Source organism: Oncorhynchus mykiss, chromosome 12, assembly GCF_057628025.1.
Source record: "Oncorhynchus mykiss isolate SJ-2025 chromosome 12, ASM5762802v1, whole genome shotgun sequence".
Taxonomy (NCBI): domain Eukaryota; kingdom Metazoa; phylum Chordata; class Actinopteri; order Salmoniformes; family Salmonidae; genus Oncorhynchus; species Oncorhynchus mykiss.
Genome location: NC_143033.1, coordinates 9,182,961 through 9,192,500, shown reverse-complemented (window position 1 = coordinate 9,192,500; position 9,540 = coordinate 9,182,961). Strand labels below are relative to the sequence as shown.

At 44.6% G+C, this 9,540-nt stretch overlaps 1 protein-coding gene across 31 annotated transcripts in view; it reads right to left on the bottom strand.

Moving 5' to 3' along the window:
- Positions 1-9,540, bottom strand: part of mapk10 (mitogen-activated protein kinase 10) — a 120,164-nt gene that overhangs the window by 47,224 nt on the left and 63,400 nt on the right. The window lies entirely within an intron of this gene.

The following is a 9,540-nucleotide window of genomic DNA, read 5'->3' as shown; positions in this document are numbered from 1 at the left end:
ATGTTCTGAGACAGGCTATTCAGTGGGGATACAACCATGCTGTTCAGGTTATTCAGTGGGGATACAACCATAATGTTCTGAGACAGGCTATTCAGTGGGGATACAACCATGCTGTTCAGGTTATTCAGTGGGGATACAACCATAATGTTCTGAGACAGGCTATCCAGTGGGGATACAACCATGCTGTTCAGGTTATTCAGTGGGGATACAACCATGCTGTTCTGAGACAGGCTATTCAGTGGGGATACAACCATGCTGTTCAGGTTATTCAGTGGGGATACTGCCATGCTGTTCTGAGACAGGCTATTCAGTGGGGATACAGCCATGCTGTTCTGAGACAGGCTATTCAGTGGGGATACAACCATGCTGTTCAGGTTATTCAGTGGGGATACAGCCATGCTGTTCTGAGACAGGCTATTCAGTGGGGATACAGCCATGCTGTTCTGAGACAGGCTATTCAGTGGGGATACAGCCATGCTGTTCTGAGACAGGCTATTCAGTGGGGATACAGCCATGCTGTTCTGAGACAGGTTATTCAGTGGGGATACAGCCATGCTGTTCTGAGACAGGCTATTCAGTGGGGATACAGCCATGCTGTTCTGAGACAGGCTATTCAGTGGGGATACAGCCATGCTGTTCTGAGACAGGCTATTCAGTGGGGATACAGCCATGCTGTTCTGAGACAGGCTATTCAGTGGGGATACAACCATGCTGTTCAGGTTATTCAGTGGGGATACAGCCATGCTGTTCAGGTTATTCAGTGGGGATACAGCCATGCTGTTCAGGTTATTCAGTGGGGATACAGCCATGCTGTTCTGAGACAGGCTATTCAGTGGAGATACAGCCATGCTGTTCTGAGACAGGCTATTCAGTGGGGATACAGCCATGCTGTTCTGAGACAGGTTATTCAGTGGGGATACAGCCATGCTGTTCTGAGACAGGCTATTCAGTGGAGATACAGCCATGCTGTTCTGAGACAGGCTATTCAGTGGGGATACAGCCATGCTGTTCTGAGACAGGCTATTCAGTGGGGATACAGCCATGCTGTTCTGAGACAGGCTATTCAGTGGGGATACAGCCATGCTGTTCTGAGACAGGTTATTCAGTGGAGATACAGCCATGCTTTTCTGATACAACCATGCTGTTCTGAGACAGGTTATTCAGTGGGGATACAGCCATGCTGTTCTGATACAGCCATGCTGTTCTGAGACAGGTTATTCAGTGGGGATACAGCCATGTTGTTCTGAGACAGGTTATTCAGTGGAGATACAACCATGCTGTTCTGAGACAGGCTATTCAGTGGGGATACAGCCATGCTGTTCTGAGACAGGCTATTCAGTGGGGATACAGCCATGCTGTTCTGAGACAGGCTATTCAGTGGGGATACAGCCATGCTGTTCTGAGACAGGCTATTCAGTGGGGATACAGCCATGCTGTTCTGAGACAGGTTATTCAGTGGAGATACAGCCATGCTTTTCTGATACAACCATGCTGTTCTGAGACAGGTTATTCAGTGGGGATACAGCCATGCTGTTCTGATACAGCCATGCTGTTCTGAGACAGGTTATTCAGTGGGGATACAGCCATGTTGTTCTGAGACAGGTTATTCAGTGGAGATACAACCATGCTGTTCTGAGACAGGCTATTCAGTGGGGATACAGCCATGCTGTTCTGAGACAGGCTATTCAGTGGGGATACAGCCATGCTGTTCTGAGACAGGCTATTCAGTGGAGATACAGCCATGCTGTTCTGAGACAGGCTATTCAGTGGAGATACAGCCATGCTGTTCTGAGACAGGCTATTCAGTGGGGATACAGCCATGCTGTTCTGAGACAGGTTATTCAGTGGAGATACAGCCATGCTGTTCTGATACAACCATGCTGTTCTGAGACAGGCTATTCAGTGGGGATACAGCCATGCTGTTCTGATACAGCCATGCTGTTCTGAGACAGGTTATTCAGTGGGGATACAGCCATGCTGTTCTGAGACAGGTTATTCAGTGGGGATACAGCCATGCTGTTCTGAGACAGGTTATTCAGTGGGGATACAGCCATGCTGTTCTGAGACAGGCTATTCAGTGGGGATACAACCATGCTGTTCTGAGACAGGCTATTCAGTGGGGATACAGCCATGCTGTTCTGAGACAGGTTACTCAGTGGAGATACAACCATGCTGTTCAGGCTATTCAGCAGTAAACAATTGGCCCATTATAAAAAGCTTATGTTAGCTAGGTATACATTTATATTACGGACAACGGTTGACTTTCACAGCCAGGTGACATATTGACTGTCACAGCCAGGTGTCATATTGACTGTCACAGCCAGTTGTCATATTGACTTTCACAGCCAGGTGTCATATTGACTTTCACAGCCAGGTGGCATATTGACTTTCACAGCCAGGTGGCATATTGACTCTCACAGCCAGGTGGCATATTAATTTTCACAGCCAGGTGGCATATTGACTTTCACTGCCAGGTGGCATATTGACTTTCACAGCCAGGTGTCATATTGACTTTCACAGCCAGGTGGCATATTGACTTTCACAGCCAGGTGGAATATTGAGAAAGCACAAAGCATGGCTGAGATCATTTAACACACACTACTGAGCTGACATATCATTATTCCTAGATATCCTATGTGATGGGGAGTGTCTGTCTGTCTGTCTGTCTGTCTGTCTGTCTGTCTGTCTGTCTGTCTGTCTGTCTGTCTGTCTGTCTGTCTGTCTGTCTGTCTGTCTGTCTGTCTGTCTGTCTGTCTGTCTGTCTGTCTGTCTGTGTGTGTGTGTGTGTGTGTGTGTGTGTGTCTTTCATTTCCATCAGACCTATTGAAAACCTATTGGCCTTTCTAAAGCACCCTCCGAGGTTTCGTAGTGGTGGAAGGACCAGGGTAGTGGTGGAAGGACCAGGGTAGCGGTGGAAGGACCAGGGTAGCGATAGAAGGACCAGGGTAGTGGTGGAAGGACCAGGGTAGTGGTGGAAGGACCAGGGTAGCGGTGGAAGGACCAAGGTAGTGGTTGAAGGACCAGGGTAGCGGTGGAAGGACCAGGGTAGTGGTGAAAAGACTACGGTAGTGGTGGAGACAGCTTTTTCCCCTCCTCAGATCCTGTGATTGTTATGCTGATGAATGATTCAGATTCACAGTCACAGTGTGAACTCTCATCTGGTGTCAACAGTCAGGTGATATCGCTGATACGTCATACAAAGACGGGCTATTCTCATAGATACAATAATACATTGTGTTCTGTATTTAATCCTATGAGTGTTATATCATCCATTACGTCCTAGTCATCATTCACAGACAGCTGTTGTCTATGTGATGACAAGCAAAGAGGAGTTAGAGAGAGTGACGGATCATCTATGTGTGGACAGAGAAGATCGGATATCAAATCAGAGCTCTGGTTTTAAAAGCATCTGTCGAGGGGCAAGAAGACTGCACTGCTATCTTCCCTGTCTATTTTCCTCCCTGTCTGTGTCTGTCCTTACAGTGGTTCCTCCTTTAAAAGTTGCGTCGTACTGCAGCACACCTTGCGGGGTGCCGCAGAATTCTATGGCACGTTATTTAAGTGTCAGCCATTGTTGACAATAATGCTAGTTAGTGCTAGTTAGACCACCAGAGGGCATCTTTGAGAAGCATTTGACTGTTTTTTAATATTGGCTGTACGAGAGAATTTAAAACCTTTTTTTGTAATAACATAGTTTATGGGATTGATTTTAAGAAATGTAGCTTAATTAGTTTGATTAATTTTACGGTGTTTCTATCCAAGAAAAACAAAACCCTCAAAAGTTTCCGTTAGGAAAATATGGCACTGTACAACGTGACCGGCGAAGCGCAAAATCATCGTAATATTTCCACACCCTAATTGTATGCTAACCGATATCCAAACGGAGATTCAGTGAAAATAAAAACCAAGAACAGTTCCCATGCTTGTCTCAGAGCAGCGCGAAATGGTGCTGAAATAGTTGACCACACACGGGGAACTATTGCTTCAAATCCTATTAAAACAATTGAATGACTTTGGGTGTTAGCCTACTTTATTCTGAAAAATTCATCCGTAACTCTGCCAAGCCTACAAGCAAAATATTTGTTGGATAACAGATCGGCTCTCGGAACTCATTAAGAGGTGGCTTCTATCTTCAATATGCTTAAAAATGCCACAAATAATCTAACACACACAACATGGGCAGATTAACTTGGTCAAAACAGAGTCTATTGTCCTGCTGATAGTTTAAATAAACATCTGCATTTTGAAGAGTATTTTTATCATTATTTTATCAATGTCAGCCTTTAAATGCTTTATTATCCAAATGTTTAAAGTACGTGTGGGCGACGGAGAGAATGCATTAGACTGTTTTTAATATTAGCACTTTAAGGAGGAACGGAAAATTGGATGTCAATTCATAAACCATGTGCCATATCTTTATCAAGGACATGTTGTTTTCAGAGTCCACAAACAGAAGGTGGAGTTCCAGAGCTCACAGGCTGAGCCTGGCATGGATTGTGACTACATCTTGTTCCTCGCCCCCTCTTCAACGCCTCATTCTTCGCCTGACTCGCCGCCAATGCCGTCTGACTCTCAGCCAATGACGTGACTCTCCGCCAATACCACCTGGCTCTGGACCAATGCATCGGCTGATTCATTTTACAATCACGGCTAAAGCAATTTAATTAAGGGTTTCAGTTAGGAAAATAAGGCGCTGTACAACGGGACCGGTCGAGATAACTGTAAATAAAAATCTGATTGATTTATCAAGACCAGTCCCCATGCTCTGTAATTCAGTAATAGTAATAATAATATTAATCGTTGGATAACAGATCGGCTCTTGCAACTCATGAAGAGGTGGCTTCTATCTTCAATATAATCATTAATTCAGAAGGTTAAACCCATAGGTTTTAGGCCTGCAGTAGGATATAATAAACAGAAAATTGTGTGTCAATTCATAAACCATGTGCTATGGAATTGGTACATCGAAAATCTCTTCCCAACTATTTTGCAATCTATATGGCACAGTTGTCAATTTTTTTGTCCTTAATTAAATGAAACTGGTATATATTTTTTTATCACAATTTTCTTTAACCAATTTTTGTCTTTAACGCAGGCCCGACAGATAAGTTCCTTACTTCTGTCTTTTCTGGTTGATTAAACTGAAATTGCAACCAACTTTCTATGGCTTGTTTTAAAAAAAACGATATTCTGGAGATAATTTTGTTTCAAATAACCCGAAAGTGAGAGGTTGTAATCTGAATAAAGGGAAAAAGGCCATTCTTGAACATGGGGTGAGACATTCTTACTAATTTGTAAATAAAGACAGTTTGTTATTTACAATGATTTATTTCTGTTTTTAGAGGGAGAGAAACCAAAAGCCCACCGTGCCTAAAATGTCAAGTGTAATTCCCCCTCTGTATTTACCTAAGTTCTCTCTTAACCCCAGGACCACTGACATTTTTTTTATTGTTGCCTGATGCAGGACTCTAGTGCCAGAGAAGAGAGACTCTCTTCAGAAGGAATTGCCATAGTTTAGACTACCGATAGATCAGCGTTCTAACTCCCCCTTTGTGACAGTGTTGTGCAATGACAGAATGACACCATCTACCACTAACAGTCACGGCATAAGTTGTAACTTTTAAAGAAAGTACCACTGTACATTTCTCTCTCTCTCTCTCCCTTTCTCTATCTCTCCCTCTCCTGATACCCCCACTATCCCTCTCTCTTTCTTTCTCCCTCTCTCTTTCTATAACCCCGCCCCTCTCTCTCTCTCTTTCTCTATACCCCTCTCTCTCTCTCCTTCTCCCTCCCTCTCTCCTCCCTAAAGCCCCTTCTCTATCCCTATACCCCCATTCTCTCTCTCTCTATCTCTACCCGCTCTCTCTCTATCCCTCTCTCTCTCTCTATCTCTCTCTCTCTCTCTACCCCCTCTCTCTCTCTCTCTCTCTCTCCCTATGCACTTTCTCTACCCCCTCTCTCTCTCTACCCCCTCTCTCTCCCGATAGCCCCTCTCTCTGTCGCTCTCTCTCCCTATAACCCGTTCTCTCTCTCTTTACCCCCTCTCTCTCTCCTTCTCCCTCTCTCTCTCCTCCCTAAACCCCCCTCTCTATCCCTATACCCCAATTATCTCTCCCTCTATCTCTCTCTCTACCCCTCTCTCTCTATCTCTCTCTCTCTACCCCTCTCTCTCTCTACCCCCTCTCTCTCTCTATATATCTCTATCCTCTCTCTATCTATCTCTCTCTACCCCTCTCTCTACGCCCTCTCTCACTCTACCCCCTCTCTCTCCCGATACCCCCTCTCTCTACCCACTCCCTCTCCAGATACCCCCTCTCTCTGTCTCTCTCTCTCTTCCTATAACCCCCCTTCTCTCTCTCTCCTTCTCCCTCTTTCTTCTCCCTCTTTCCTTCTCCCTAAACCCCCCTCTCTATCCCTATACCCCCTTATCTCTCTCTCTACCCTCCCTCTCTCTATACCCCCTCTCTCTCTCCTTCTCCCTCTCTCCTTCTCCCTCTCTCTCTCCTCCCTAAACCCCCCTCTCTATCCCTATACCCCAATTATCTCTCCCTCTATCTCTCTCTCTACCCCTCTCTCTCTATCTCTCTCTCTCTACCCCTCTCTCTCTCTACCCCCTCTCTCTCTATATATCTCTATCCTCTCTCTATCTATCTCTCTCTACCCCTCTCTCTACACCCTCTCTCACTCTACCCCCTCTCTCTCCCGATACCCCCTCTCTCTACCCACTCCCTCTCCAGATACCCCCTCTCTCTGTCTCTCTCTCTCTTCCTATAACCCCCCTTCTCTCTCTCTCCTTCTCCCTCTTTCTTCTCCCTCTCTCCTTCTCCCTAAACCCCCCTCTCTATCCCTATACCCCCTTATCTCTCTCTCTACCCTCCCTCTCTCTATACCCCCTCTCTCTCTCCTTCTCCCTCTCTCCTTCTCCCTCTCTCTCTCCTCCCTAAACCCCCCTCTCTATCCCTATACCCCAATTATCTCTCCCTCTATCTCTCTCTCTACCCCTCTCTCTCTATCTCTCTCTCTCTACCCCTCTCTCTCTCTACCCCCTCTCTCTCTCTATATATCTCTATCCTCTCTCTATCTATCTCTCTCTACCCCTCTCTCTACACCCTCTCTCACTCTACCCCCTCTCTCTCCCGATACCCCCTCTCTCTACCCACTCCCTCTCCAGATACCCCCTCTCTCTGTCTCTCTCTCTCTTCCTATAACCCCCCTTCTCTCTCTCTCCTTCTCCCTCTTTCTTCTCCCTCTCTCCTTCTCCCTAAACCCCCCTCTCTATCCCTATACCCCCTTATCTCTCTCTCTACCCTCCCTCTCTCTATCCTCCCTCTCTCTCTCCCTCTACCCTCTCTATCTCTCTCTACTCTCTCTCTCTCTCTACCTCTCTCTCTACCTCTCTCTCTACCTTTCTCTCTACCCTCTACCTCTCTCTACCTCTACCTCTTTCTACCTCTACCTCTCTCTCTACCTCTCTCTACCTCTATCTACCTCTCTCTACCTCTCTCTACCTCTCTCTCTCTCTGGCTCAGCCCAAGAAAACATGTTTGTGCTCATTAACAATGCAACAGCAGCAGGCAGCCTGGGACAGGTGCTATGCTGTCTGACCGTAAAATGAAAACAATTCTTAGCTAATACAACACAATGGTTATCTAATACGATACAATGCTATGCTAATACCACACAATGCTTAGCTAATACAACACAATAGTTATCTAATACGATACAATGCTATGCTAATACCACACAATGCTTAGCTAATACAACACAACAGTAGCTTAGCTAATACAACACAATGGTTATCTAATACGATACAATGCTATGCTAATACCACACAATGCTTAGCTAATACAACACAACAGTAGCAAGGCTACATACAGACACCTGTTAGTCAGGCTTATTGAGGTAGTATCTACATGTAGGTATCGTTAAAGTGACTATGCATATATGATGAACAGAGAGTAGCAGAAGCATAAAATAGGGATTGGGGGGAGGGGGGGGCACACAATGCAAATAGTCCAGTTACCTGTTCAGGAGTCTTATGGCTTGGGGGTAAAAACTGTTGAGAAGCCATTCTGTACTAGACTTGGCACTCCGGTACCGCTTGCCATGTGGTAGTAGAGAGAACAGTCTATGACTGGGGTGGCTGGGGTCTTTGACAATTGTTAGTGTCTTCCTCTGACATCGCCTGGTGTAGAGGTCCTGGATGGCAGGCTGCTTTGCCCCAGTGATGTACTGAGCCATACACACTACCCTCTGAAGTGCCTTGAAGTTGGAGGCCGAGCAATTGCCGTACCAGGCAGTGATGCAACCGGTCAGGATGCTCTCGATGTTGCAGCTGTAGAACCTTTTGAGGATCTCAGGACCCAACCCAAACCTTTTAGTTTCCTGAGGGGGAATAGGCTTTGTCGTGCCCTCTTCACGACTGTCTTGGTGTGTTTGGACCAATCTAGTTTGTTGTTGATGTGGACACCAAGGAATTTGAAGCTCTCAACCTGCTTTACGACAGCCCCGTCGATGAGAATGGGGGCGTGCTCGGTGCTACTTTTCCTGTAGTCCAAAATCATCTCCTTCATCTTGGTTACGTTGAGGGAGAGGTTGTTCTGGCACCACCCGGCCAGGTCTCTGACCTCCTCCCTATACCACACAATGCTTAGCTAATACAACACAATGATTATCTAATATGATACAATGCTATGCTAATACCACACAATCCTTAGCTAATACAACACAATGATTATCTAATATGATACAATGCTATGCTAATACCACACAATGCTTAGCTAATACAACACAATGATTATCTAATATGATACAATGCTATGCTAATACCACACAATGCTTAGCTAATACAACACAATGATTATCTAATATGATACAATGCTATGCTAATACCACACAATCCTTAGCTAATACAACACAATGATTATCTAAGATAAGACAATGCTATACTAATAACACACAATGCTTAGCTAATACAACACAATGATTATCTAATATGATACAATGCTATGCTAATACCACACAATGCTTAGCTAATACAACACAATGATTATCTAATATGATACAATGCTATGCTAATACCACACAATCCTTAGCTAAAACAACACAATGATTATCTAATATGATACAATGCTATGTTAATACCACACAATCCTTGGCTAAAACAACACAATGATTATCTAATATGATACAATGCTATGCTAATACCACACAATCCTTAGCTAAAACAACACAATGATTATCTAATATGATACAATGCTATGCTAATACCACACAATCCTTAGCTAATACAACACCATGATTATCTAATATGATACAATGCTATGTTAATACCACACCATGCTTGGCTAAAACAACACAATGATTCACATGATTATGTTTCATGATGTTCATGAAAACATCTCATAATCTGTCATCTGGGCACTTGAAAAATAGAACAGTGCTTAAACAACATCTGTTAAAAACTCATTCAGGATTACAAGGAATTTACCCACAATCCTCCATGAAATGCCTCCTGGGTATAGGGAGGAAGCATTATAG